Source organism: Neomonachus schauinslandi, chromosome 1 (genome assembly GCF_002201575.2).
Source record: "Neomonachus schauinslandi chromosome 1, ASM220157v2, whole genome shotgun sequence".
Classification (NCBI taxonomy): domain Eukaryota; kingdom Metazoa; phylum Chordata; class Mammalia; order Carnivora; family Phocidae; genus Neomonachus; species Neomonachus schauinslandi.
This window is the reverse complement of record NC_058403.1, coordinates 15,709,058-15,721,479: the sequence shown is the minus strand read 5'-3', so window position 1 is coordinate 15,721,479 and position 12,422 is coordinate 15,709,058.

The window sequence follows — 12,422 nt, the reverse complement described above, 5'->3', positions numbered from 1 at the left end:
TATCACTTAAATGGATTATCACCTATGAATTTTTCATTGCAAGTTGCAGTCTAACCCCAATCAAAATTAATACTTATCAAAACAATAGGTTTCATCTCTGTCTGCACTGAATAATTACTAAATTGATGTAATATCTTGCATAGAGCATTATCACGAAGGTCAGACCATGCTTTTTCAAACACATCATTTTCTTTGGACTCTTTCTCAGTGTCAATCACCTCAGAAGATGTCTGCTAATGTCATTACAAAGAAATACAAAATTAAGTCTGCCATGTTACTAATGTGTCATTATTTTGTAAAAGTGAAAAATCTAATAAAAATTTAAAGAAAAGGGGGGGGGGGAATGGGAAGAAAAACATATCAAAATGTGAAAATCAAGTAAGACAACTTGTTCAGATTCCAACAGTCCACAACATACCACATTATACCAGTCTCATAAATTTTCCTTTAGCTTGGGATAGAAAATTAAATTACCACATTTCTTCGATTTAAGGTCTTTGAATTTAATTTATTTCTGAGGTTGCTTCACTACATATTTTCCTATTAAGGTAAAACTTATTATTTCAGGAATTATTCACTCTATTTTTGGTCCTCTAAGATCTTAAAATGCAAATAGTGTTTAGTGATTTTATTAAAACATTAAAATGAATGTTAACTAATTATCATAGATACTGTTGATTGTCTACCCAACAACTTTTCTTTCTATCAGAATCCTGATTGTGTTCAGCCATTCACCCCATCCTCTTCACTGGGAATATCCTGATTAGACTAAGCCAATAGTGGGCACATCAGTGCCCAGAAAACTGATATTGGTCCCAGGATGAGCCTATGACTTAAGTTGGCCCAATTAAAATGGAGAGGAAGGCTATATCCTCTCTTTCTCCTGCTAGACATGAACAAGGAACATGAAACCCCAGTTGCCCCAGAAAACCGTCTTGCTCCCTCAAGAAGAACCAGTCATATCAAGAATGACATAGCAGAGTTACGAAAAGAACCTGAGTTTTCGATGCCTCCATTGACCGGCATTGCATTACACCTGGAGTCCACTTCACCCCTTGGACTACCAGAAATGGAAAAAAAATAATAAATGTCCTTTTTATTTAAGTCCATTTGAGTTAGGATTTTCTGCCTTATACACCCAAAAGTATCTCAAGTGATACAGTAAATTTACCTACATTTTTAAAAATAGCATTGTATATTTCTTTCATTCTTTCCTCACAGGTTGGGTGGCTTATTTCTAATACATTTGAAAACACTGATGCACACTAAGGCCAAATTGCCAAATATAATCTAACTAGACTAGAACTAGAACTTCCAGGGCCTAACATACCAATGACACATCATTGTCCTCTAAGCTATGTGGTTTCCTTATGGCACTGGCTGCATATTTTTAGTCTCACAATCAATGAGATTCAACATTCACAAGCATCCCAAATTCCTCTATTTTGCCCAAGTATCACCATAGTCCAAGTCACCCTAACTATCCCTCACCTGAATCCCTATTACTATCTTCTAGCTGCTTCTATCGCTGCTGTCTCTAAAATTTATACTTCCCACAGAAGCCAAAGTGACCTTCCTAAAACATGAACCAGATCATATCACTTACTTAACATCTTCTAATATCTTCTACCACACTCCAGAATAAAACCTAAACCCCTAACCCTGGCTTACAAAGCTCTAAATGTTCTCTACCCCTACATAGTCCTTGGACCCGTGTCTGACCACTCTCTCCCTCACTCACTAGACTCCAGCTACACAAGACTTCTTTTCTATTCCTGGGACACATCACACTTATACCCAAATTAAGGGTCTTTTCCCTAGCTCTTCACCCCTCCTGTAAGGTTCATCCCGCAATCTTTTAACAACTAATGTCTTCTTTTAATTCAGATCTTATTTTAAATGAAACATCTTCACAGGGGCCTCCCTCAATCATGCAAGCTAAAATAGCTCCTCAGTCAACCATATATCTCTTTTGCATAACCCTTCTTACCGTCCAACAATTTTCTTGTCTATGAATAAATGAAAGCATCCCTGCTTCTGCAGATGCCTCGGGCCCTTGATAAATGCACTTCTTTGTGTATAGTTCAGTCATACATTAATGAGGTTTGAAATCCCACATGTTACTTGGACTAAGTCTAATTCATATATATTAGCAACAAAATCAGATATCACTGAAAACCTGAGCAAGCCCAAATGATCATAAAAAATATATATATCTAGGGCGCCTGGGTGGCTCAGTTGGTTAAGCAACTGCCTTTGGCTCGGGTCATGATCCTGGAGTCCTGGGATCGAGTCCCACATCGGGCTCCCTGCTCAGCGGGGAGTCTGCTTCTCCCTCTGACCCTCCCCCCTCTCATGCTCTCTCTCTCTCATTCTCTCTCTCAAATAAATAAATAAATCTTTTAAATATATATATATATATATATCTAGTTCCATGATTAGAAAAAAAAAAAGTTCAAACCAGCTTGTCCCTCGGAGTCATGGCTATGAATCAGAAAGACCACTGAGATAAAACTGGTCTAGACATTGACCTGCATCTGAAATTGGTGTTTACCAATGAATGGTATTTGAAAGCTGTAACAGAAAGATAGAGCAATTACCAAGATAGCAGAAAGTAAAGCAACCATGAAGCGGAAGATCAGATGAAATTCTGAAAAAATATGTAGGTTTGAGTCATAGAAGGTTGAAGTGGTCTCACTGCCCTCTTGTTATAAGGCAATCAGACCAAGTCCTTGTAATGAAAGAGTACTAAGCTAGCTATCTGTCATGATCCATGGCCTTATAAGTCATTAATTTAGTAATTTGCTAAAGAACCAAACACTTTGTGCAAGTAGGGCATGTCCACTAGGTGCTTCCATGCTTATCTCCAGCATTTTCTTTCTCTGCTTAGTTATTCACCTCAGAAGGGAAGGAGACTGAAGATTAGCCTCAGGCAAATGAGAATCTTTTTGTTTGTAGAATACACACAAAACTTAGAGATCCATACAGCTGTTTTTTCTACCCAAGTCAATGAAAGCATAAAAATTGTTTCTGAGCAGGTGCTTTCTCAAGTAGAACTTGCCAGGACCAACCTCCATCTAGTTAGAAGGAATATAACATACACATGTTAACATACTTCTCTTTACTTCCCGTCTTCCTAGAATCCCAGTGCTGCCCAAACCAAAACCTGGCTATAGGTTCAGACTTGGAACAAGTAAATGAAATCTGCTTGCAATTCATACTTTTAGTATAAAGTGCCCAATTTTAGAGACGTAGTTCTGCACATTAGATTAATGTTGGGCTAGTTGTTCTTTGCAAAGGGATTACTGTAGCTCTCTGAAAACAAATGTGGCTGCCTAGAATCCCTTATGCCAAGGATAAGAAATACTGAATATAAAAGCCAATTGCCAACTACTTACTTGGGTATCTATTTTGTCCAGGCATGTAAAAGATAGGTACTTGTGAAAACATCATCTTTTACTTCCATCACTCACTCCAAGCTGCCTAAATATCCGTCTTTAAAGTTTATTGAACTCACTTGGTTGCTAATTCAATTTGAATTCAAACATGTGCTCCCAAATTATAGATCATTAGACAGGTACTATAGAAAAATTAGGGCACATTTTGTACTTAATATATCTTAGAAATATCCTTTTCTATTGAAATATTATGTCAGACGTTCCATGTTAGGGAACACTCAAGTTTCTTGCCTTCCTGCATTTGTCTCTTCTATTTTTCACCGGTTTCAATGAGTACAATAAGTTCTTCATTTGGAATTTGTTTTTGACAAACCAGCCAGGCAGAAAAATGAATGAATGAAAACTATTTGGTTAGCTGCAATTGCTTGTAACCATAGTAGTGTTGAAACGCATAAAAAATTTGCTATAAATAAGAAAAAAAGTGAATTTGACCCTAAGTCATTTTTAAAATAATCCATTTGAATTCATCAAGGATGGTAGGGAATACGTTTTCTTTTCCAAATCCATCTCAATGGAATTAAACATTCTTTGGGGGCAGGAAGCAGCTCAGACCAGTGGATAGAAGAGTGAAGATTTGAAATCAGACAGATCAGAATAGCAGCTCAAGTATTGAAACCACTTTGTGACTTCTGCCAGGTTTCCTATTCAGTCTACGCCTGAATTTCCCATCTGTAAGATAATGATAATAATATCTACCTGACAGGGTCGCCTTGCGAATGTAAGATTTAAGCATCCAACTCATCAAAAGCTCTCAATTAGTATTTGTTCTCTATGGATTTTGCCCCATGCCCAGCTCAGGGCTTTTCATAGTAGGTACTCAAAGAATACTCAATTTTTCATTTGTATTTATCCTATCTTAGCACTCACCTCTAAACCAAAATGGAAAATTAGTGCATGATTACATTCTACTTAAATGTATGAAAAGTCACATCTCATATACCAGTCTGTGTTTGGTCAGGAAAGCAAAGTTGATATCAGCAGTAAGGGGAAAATGGATGGAATATAGAAATTAAGAGTACACAAATATGAGAGGATACAGCAGTGAAGGTTTCAGAAGTTGGTCATTGGAGCATCTCTTAACTGGAAAAGAGAAAAGTCATTTATTCCTCGGAAGCTTAAGAAGCCGCCACAACCATGAAATGGGACTTTGTGGAGAGATCTGGAAACCACGTTCTCTGCCACAATCTAGAGAAATCATGGTCCGGGGAAGTCCAAGGAAGGGCCAGAACCACTAAGTGGGAGCTTGTAGAGTGGTCTAGATGGCAGCTGCATCTTACCGTCAGGATCTTCTGAAGGTAACACCACTTCCACCTTCTAAATGTCACTTAAATTCCTCTTAATGGCAGATTCTAACCCAGCACCATCAGGGAAGGCAATTTAGGGAAATGTGGTTCTCTGACTTAGCAGGGGCTGTTGGTGATGGTACCAACCAACCAAACACAGTCCATACAATACCCTTGTTAACTCACCAACTCAGTATCCATCCTAATACTATAACCATCTTTAACTTCCAAATAAAGACAATGGCATAATGCTTCCACCTAAACTAATGCAATCATCCTTCATACAACCAAAGTCAGGCTAACCATTCAACAAAAGAGAAGACAGACAAAAAGTCCACGTCACTGCCAATTCTTTAAAACACAAAGCAAGATAAGCCCACTGTCCAGAGACAATGTGTAGGACAGACTTAGGTTCAAACTCTAGCTCTCCTATTTGACCATTATATGACCTCTGATAAATTACATACCTCTCTGGATCTTAACTTCCCCAGCTGAAAAAAAATAAGAAAACCTGTCTTCTAAGACTCCTTCAAGGATTTGCAATGTGAAATGTCTAGCTTATAGTAAGTGTTCAACAAATAGTAGCTTTTATCAATATTCATTCTAAGTCACATGGTTAAATTAACATTTCTGGCTGATGAGCTTTCCTGATGTTCAACAATATATTAAATTGTTTTCATACCCAGGGATATATATGGTTGCATATTGCATAAATGTTCTAAAACAAACATTAGCTGAAATATCCAAATTTAAATAATCAATTTCTTCTTCCTGCATAGATAATCTAAATATAAGGATACAGAAGGGTGGTTAAACAGTCAAGAGTTGGCAGCAAAACCGAAGAAAAGGAAAGGCTAAAGATCTGAACTATATACAAGTTGCAAGATCAGCTCCTGAATAATAGGAAATTTACTCTTTATCCCAAAAGGCAGCAGTCTTATTGTATCTAAATTATGCCAGGGGTGACTTCAGGAAGGACTTGGCTTTCTTACTACAAAGATCTAACCCATAGGTCTGTAACTTAATGCTCTGACTTCATGTCAGAGGAGAAAAATCTCAACTCAATTATCCTACCAGAAAACACAAATTTGTTGACACTGGCAGGTTACAACACCATGAAAAATTATAACTGGAGAGAAAAGACCAAAAAAAAAAAAAATCTGTGTAAGTCAGAATACTTGAGATGTATCTCTTCATAACTTGGATGGTTATTCTTTTATTTGGACAAAGCATACTGAAGGTTTTCAATGTTTGTACTGCAATTCATCCATACTTATGATATAATATCCAAAAGGCAGCCAGCAATCCCAACCTTTAAGGCTGCCAACCACAAAAAATTACTTAGCACAACAATGATCTTTCTTAACCATAAATGACGTTATGTTAGGCCAAACTTCCTAGACAGACTTGGATTGAAATAGCTCTTTACCCTAGGGCTACTGACTGTGTAACATGCATGCATGAAAGGGGGAAAAGGCAAACATAAAATGTAAGTGAATTAAATTAACTCTTAAAATACCTCAAATTTTGATTAAATGGGGACATAGACTTTTTGAACAGCAGTTCTTTGAGTTAAATCATTTCTCACTATGTGTGCTATGTGCAAAAATCCTAGAAAGTGTAGGATGCTTAAAATTATGTTTATGATTCTAAAAAATCAATTGCATGCCAAATATAGGGTTGTATAGACAAATCTCAACTAATCTCAGTGGAGTATTTGGCTCTACCACTAAAATAACAGGACTTAGGAAAAAATTATATTAGAGGCATACTATTCAAAACCCAAACATTTTGAAACCAGAGTTTCTATAGTAAACCTTCAATTTTTGAACATTTCTAATGGCAGCAAACTTTTCCATCCATAGAGGAGACATGTACGTTGTTCCTAATTTTATCTCCTGGAAAACTGGAAAAAAATGCTTTTCTATTTGATAAGAACTCCCTAAATGATACCATGCTGGTTTCTTTCCTCTAAGCTAAATGTATATAATTTTTAAAATATTATTTAGGTTTCAGACCTTTCATTATTTTGTGTGCCTTTCCTTGAAAAGCTTTCAGTTTATCAGCATCACCTTCCAAGTGTGGCATCCCAATAAAGTGAGATGAATGAGGTGAGATCTAGCTATGGACTGTTATTACTCTACCTGTCACCTCCTTGTCACTGTGACCTACCTATCTATCTATGAAGCCTAAGATTGAATTAGGTTCTAAGCAGACATATTTCATCGTTGACTTGTCATGAGCTCAGAAACGACAAAAAAACTCTGGTCCTTTTTTTTATAAATAATGTTAAGACACATCTTGTCCATTCTATACTTAGTTAGTTGATTTGTAAACTCACTGTAACAGTTTCCATTAATCCCTATTACACTTCATCTTCTTAAACGTAGTCCTTTATTTCAAGCTGGCTCTAGATGTCTATTCTGTCATCTAATACATTCGCTAAGCTTCCAAAGTCCATGTTAACCCCATGTTTCCCCATGCACATCAACAATGTTGAGTAGGCATAACCTCAAACATCTGCTGCACATAAACAGAACAGGCTGGTATATCTGTAACACTTTTCTCATCAATCAACCTATAAGCTTTATTCAACAAAGGAATTTGGGAAATTTGAAGGACCTTATTCTAAGTAAATTCAGAATCACTCAGAGCAAGCACTTTTGCTTTTTCAAAGAGCTCAAAAGATATCTTTTTTTTTTTTAAAGATTTTATTTATTTATTTGAGAGAGAGAGAATGAGAGACAGAGAGCATGAGAGGGAGGAGGGTCAGAGGGAGAAGCAGACTCCCTGCCAAGCAGGGAGCCCAATGCGGGACTCGATCCCGGGACTCCAGGATCATGACCTGAGCCGAAGGCAGTCGCTTAACTAACTGAGCCACCCAGGCGCCCTCAAAGATATCTTTTAATTAATCCATTTGGGCATTTCATTCTAAACTGCTAAAAATCAAGCTCATCAATCCGTAGTGTTCAAAATATTTTTTAATTTCAGAATTTAATATTTATTTTAGTGGTACTTGCCCATTTCCAGTTTTTCAATACCTCTATCATTGTCCAAGACATTTCAAAAATGTCAAAAGAAGTTAGAAGCTCATCACCATATTCTCTGTAATGAGGAACTGTAGAAACCAAAGAGAACTATGTGAGTGCAGGATTCTCTTCCACATTCATATCCTCTGGATTCCACATTGCTTTATAATGAAGACTTCAGATCAGACTTGAAAATTGTTTTGAATATTTCTAACAAAACAGGAATAGTAGGTAACAGAACATTTTCAAGTTCAGCTCAGAAGATAACATTTTTCACAATCCATTCTCTGGATTACTCAGGCTTTGACATCTAATCTTGATATCTGGTAAGGTGAGTCCTCATTCATCCTCAATATTATCTTATTCATCTTCATCATCACCAACCTTATTCATCTTCAATATTATCTTAGCAATCTCTGTTTTTGTTTTCATTTTCACATTTTAGAATTATCCTATCAGGTTACACACACATAAATGCAAGCACATAAAAAAGTGACAGAATTTTTTGGGGGGGGTGATACTGAATCTCAAGCAATTTAGGGAGAATTGAAATATTGATTGGGTGGGGGGGGATGAAGTAACTGGGTGATGGGCATGTGATGTAATGAGCACTGGGTGTTATATGCAATTGATGAATAACTGAACTCTAGATTTGAAACTAATGATACACTATATGTTAAATAATTGAATTTAAATAAAATAAGATTAAACACACACACACACACAAGAAATATTGAATGTAGTATCTTTCCATTTATTTAGATCTTTTCCAAATATCTCTCAACAATGTGTTACAGTATAGAGGTTTTGCACATCTTCTGATAGATTTATTCCTAGGTATTTGATATTTTTACATTATTGTAATGGTTGTATTTTTAATTTTTTATCTTTCATTTGTTTTATTCCTGGGGTATAAAATAAAATTGATTGAGCTAAATTATAACAACTTTGCTAAATTTTCAAATTAATTCTCATAATTTATCATTGGATTCTTGGATTTTCTACCTAATAATATCATCTATGAAGAATTATAATTTCATTTCTTCTCATGTAAACTTTATAGCTGTTACTTATTTTCATTGTCTTCTTGAACTCAAAATTCTCCCTATTTTACTTTTAAGTAAAATTTAACTGTAGGGTTTTTGGTAAATACACTTTATCAGATTAAGAAACTTTTTATCAATACTAAAAAGATTTTTTTTTTTTTTGAGAGAGAGAGAGAAAGAGAGAGCATGCATCCAAGCCGGAGAAGGGGCAAATGAAGGGGGAGAGAGAAAATCCCAAGCAGGCTCCACAGTCAGGGTAGCACCCAATGCAGGGCTCAATCCCACAACCCTGAGATCATGACCTGAGCAGAAATCAAGAGTCAGACACAACGAAGGACCCCTATACTAAAAATCTTTTTAATCATAATATTTTCAAATTATTTTACATATATTTATAATACTTTTGACTTTTCATCTTTTAACATGATGAATTATATGGATGGATCTTCAAAATTTAAATCAACCTGGCATTCCTAGAATATAAAAAAAACTTAGCTGTGTGATATACTGTTAGATTTGATTAGTGATTATTTTGTTTAGGAGCTCTGGACATTTGTTAATATATGAAATTTTCCAACTTTTCTCCTTATGTCTGGTTTGGTATCAAGGTTTAGAGACTTCCATAAAATGAGGTTGGGGATTGCCCCTCCCCCACTATTTTTGGGAAAGATTTGTAAATGATTACCACTAAGATTTTTTTAAATGTTTAACAGAATTAAATAAGGAAAGATGAGCCTGGAGTTGTCTTTGAAGGAAGGAAAGTATTTAATCATGGATTAAGAGTTAAAGGACCATTCCTATTATCTACTTTTCTAGGGTCAGTTTTAATAAATCTTTTTTTTCTGGGAACAGGTCTATTTCATCTAAGTTTTCAAGTTTACTGGCCTTGGGTTATTCAAAATACCCTCTTATTACCTTTCTAGTATCTGCTGGATCTATAGTAATATCCCCTTGTTCATTACTGACATTTATTATCTGTGTCTTCTCTATCTTTTCCCTGATCAATCTTCCCAGGGATTTACCAACTCTATTGATCTTTTCATAAAAACTAACTCTTGGTTTTGTTAGCCTTCTCTATTATTTTTGCTATCTAATTAATTTCTGTTCTTATATGTTTCATTTTATATTTTGTTTTTTTAATTAAGTTTTTATTTTAATTCTAGTACAGTTAACACACAGTGTTATATTCATTTCAGGTGCACCATATAGTGATTCAAACTTCCATACAACAGTCAGTGCTCAACACAAGTGCCCTCCTTAATCCCCATCATCTATTTCCCCCATCCCCTCACCCTACCTCCCCTCTGGTGACCATCAGTTTGTTCTCTATAGTTAAGAGTCTGTTTCTTGTTCTGCCTCTCTCTTTTCTTTTTCCTTTGTTCATTTGTTTTCTTTCTTAAATTCCACATATGAGTGAAATCATATGGTATTTATCTTCCTCTTGACTGACTTATTTCACTTAGCATTAAACTCTCTAGCTCCATCCATGTTGTTGCAAATGGCAAGATTTCATTCTTTTTTATGGCTGAATAATATTTCAAATTTGTGTTTATACACCACATCTTCTTTATCCATTCATTAGTCGATGGACACTTGGGCTGCTTCCATAATTCGGCTGTTGTAAATAGTGCTGCTATAAACATAAGGGTGCATGTATCCCTTTGAATTAATGCTTTTGTATTTGGGGAGTAAATACCCAGTAGTGGAATTACTGGGTCATAGGATAATTCTACTTTTAACTTTTTAGGTATCTCCATATACTGTTTCCCACAGTGGCTGCCCCAGTTTGCATTCCCACCAACAGTGCACAAGGCTTCCTATTTATCCACATCCTTACCAACCCTTGTTTCTTGATTTGATTTTAGCCATTCTGACAGGTGTGAGGTGGTATCTCATTATAGTTTTGATTTGCATTCCCCTGATGATGAGGGATGTTGAGCATCTTTTCATGAGTCTGTTGGGGTTTTTTAATTTCTACTATCTACTATTACACCTGCTGCCCTGTTTCTCACTTCTTGGGATGGATGCTTAACTTATTAATCCTCCTGTTTTTTTCTTTCATAAAATATTTAGTTAAGTCTCTAAACATCCCTTGTAAGTACTACTTTACTAATAATCTCCAATTTAAATATGCAATGCTTTGCTGGGAATGGCCAGCAATCCCTGTACCGACGGATGAAAGATGACTCCAAACTTTGCTGTGAAAGAGAGGAGAAGGCAAGGGGGTCAACACTCAGAGATGAAGACCCTTTGCTCTTCTTTGCTCCCGCTTTTATTAGTCCTTCAGGATAATCACAAACCCTTATCACTGTTTCTCAAGCATGTGATGTGGGACAAGGGGTCTTACTGGAACTAGGAGGATCTGTTTACAGGAAAGATACGATATACTAATCTGAGGGTTCTACAAGTTCTGCTAAACATAGCCTAAGGGACAATGCATACATCTCTTAGATCACACGGCCTAAGAGAGCTTCGGGAAGGCAACTCCCTGGGCATTCCTATTGTAGAGTAGTCACGCAGGCTTTAGCATTCCAAAGGCCCACACCCTTCTCCGAAACCTTCCCTCTCCCCCAGTGGCTTCTGTGTTACATTTTAGCAAGCCAGGTATTATGGCTGATTTCATGCTCTATATTAACCCCAACAATGTTTCATTATAATTCCATTATCATATCACTCATTCTTAAATATATGAAGGTTTTCTACCTTCTATGTATTTTTAGATTAATTGCATTGTGATCAGATAATCTCTGTACATTTTTCAATCTTTCTTGAGAAGAGCTCATCCAGAGACTTTTCCACCTCATTTCCTGGTACTAATGAAGGTCTTCCCCTCATGTTTCCTCCCCACTCTAAGGACCCCTCATTTCTTCAGCCCAGCACTGTCCAATAGAACTTTCTGTGATGACAGAAATGTTCTGTATCTGCACTGTTCCATACAGGAATCAGTAACCACAGTTTAACTACTGAGCTCTTAAAATGTAATTAATGTAATTGAGAAAGATTTTAATTTTATTTTTTGAATTAATTAAACATATCTAAATAATCAAGGGGAGTAGCGCATTTGGGGCAGCACAACACTAGTCAACTCCTCCTCTCTCTGTGAGCCGGGATCCAGTCAGGAAGGAGTTATTTGAACTGAGAAAAAGTTACATAAATAATTGTTAACTAATTATAATTTTTTTTAAGATTTATTGATTTATTTCAAAAACAGAGAGGGGGAGAGAGAGTGAGCAGGGGGAAGGGTAGAAGGGAGAAGGAGAGAGAATCTCAAGCAGACTCCTCGCTGAGCACAGAGTCCAACATGGGGCTTGATCCCAGACCCTGAGATCACCACCTGAGCCAAAACCAAGAGTCAGACACTCAGCCATCTGAGCCACCCAGATGCCCCTATGAATTTTTTAAGTAGAAAAAAATAGAGAATTCTAATGCATCACAAAGGTAGCAACTGTGGGAAAGCAGCTTCCTTCCTTAGAGCTGAGGGAACAAAAGAAAGACTCCAGAATATTTAAACTTAGAAGCTTGGAGAAGAGGCCCCCATGAGCTGGAAGTTAGACCTCTGAAGAAGGCAATGGGGGTGAAGGAGAGGGGTCACACAATGAAGCTGGT